The sequence below is a fragment of the Limulus polyphemus genome, unplaced genomic scaffold (assembly GCF_000517525.1).
Source record: "Limulus polyphemus unplaced genomic scaffold, Limulus_polyphemus-2.1.2 Scaffold7060, whole genome shotgun sequence".
NCBI lineage: Eukaryota > Metazoa > Arthropoda > Merostomata > Xiphosura > Limulidae > Limulus > Limulus polyphemus.
The window spans coordinates 1784-3630 of NW_013672670.1; positions in this window are offsets into that span (position 1 = coordinate 1784).

Here is a 1847-nt window from a genome sequence, read left to right on the forward strand (position 1 = left end):
CGGCATCCTTTGATCTCCAACCCTAAGCACTTCACCCCTGAGGCGGCATCCTTTTGATCTACACCCCTAAGCACTTCACACTGAAGCGGCATCCTTTGATCTCCAAGCTCTAAGCACTTCACACTAGCCGGTAAAAAGACCCAAGAAATCACAACTTATTTTTTTCTATAAGTTCACCACTTCACTTAGGTATTTATATATTTTTAGTAAACATCCTAATTCTTCAAAACCAAAACTTGTATTGCGAGAACACAAAATTAGAAAACTTTAATAAAAGAATTATACAGGTTCAGGATTAATTACTTTTATCCAAAGCTTGTTACTGATTTAGGACTTGACATTGTTGAAGTCCCCAGGGGGACAGCAGTAAGTTTACCGATTCTAAAAGACACAAACAAACAAAACAAACAATACATTTTTGAGACTGGACAAACCAAAGAAAACTAACGTGTCGTTGTTGTTTTTGGGAAGTGACACAAACCAATGGGCCACGCTCGACCCAACTAACTTAATACCCTGAAGAAATCTTCATCTTTGTGGTGTTAGAAATGTTGACATTTCGAGGAGACAAATGTCAACATTTCTAACACCACAAAGATGTTATCTAACAGGGAGGGGATCTCTGTTAATTTCTTGGTGCAAAGCCACACAATCTGTCCACCGAGGGGAATCGAACCCCGATTTTAGCCTTGTAAGTTCCTAAGCTCGTCCCCCTATCGGAGAGAGAACTTTACTCAGTGTTATGAGAACTTTACTCAGTGTTATAAGACCTTTACTCGGTGTTATGAAAATTATTTTATTCGTCGTTTTTTCCCCATCTTTAACTTTTAATTTAAATAATGCTAGGGAAGAAGAAGAAGTTAAAACACTTTGTATTCAAATATTATTCACGTATGATGTTTTATATCACGATAGGTTAAAGGACGAAGTTATACAGAAGTTGTAGATAGGACAAATAAAACTGGTTGGAAAGGAAACTGATTGAAGCAGAAGAAGGAGCGTCGAAAACTGACAAAAGAAGAACTTTCATGATAACAAACCAACTATCTGGTAAAAGGCTTGGTTGGAGGAACGTATCTGTCGAAAATAACAAAAACGGAAGAAGAAACCGTATAACGATGGGTTGAATATTTTAAATATTTATTGAATCAGCAAAACAACGTTGTTGAAGAACCAAATGTTGTTGCCAATAATGACGAGGACGATGTTAATATAAATACTGATGGAATAACAGAGGAGGAAATAGTGAAAAATAAAATACTGGTGGAATAACAGAGGAAGAAATAGTGAAAAATAAAATACTGGTGGAATAACAGAGGAGGAAATAGTGAAAAATAAAATACTGGTGGAATAACAGAGGAGGAAATAGTGTAAAATAAAATACTGGTGGAATAACAGAGGAGGAAATAGTGTAAAATAAAATACTGGTGGAATAACAGAGGAGGAAATAGTGAAAAATATTCAAAAATTGAAGACCAACACCAAGAATCGAGGAGATACATCTATAATATCAGTCTTGTTGTGGTTCTGTCCAAGAATGGAGATCTAAGTAATTGTTAAAAGACTAGAATATCAGTCTTGTTGTGGTCTGTCCAAGAATGGAGATCTAAGTAATTGTTGAAAGACTAGGATATCAGTCTTGTTGTGGCTCTGTCCAAGAAGGGAGATCTAAGTAATTGTTAAAAGACTAGAATATCAGTCTTGTTGTGGCTCTGTCCAAGAAGGGAGATCTAAGTAATTGTTAAAAGACTAGAATATCAGTCTTGTTGTGGCTCTGTCCAAGAAGGGAGATTTAAGTAATTGTTGAAAGACTAGAATATCAGTCTTGTTGTGGCTCTGTCCAAGAA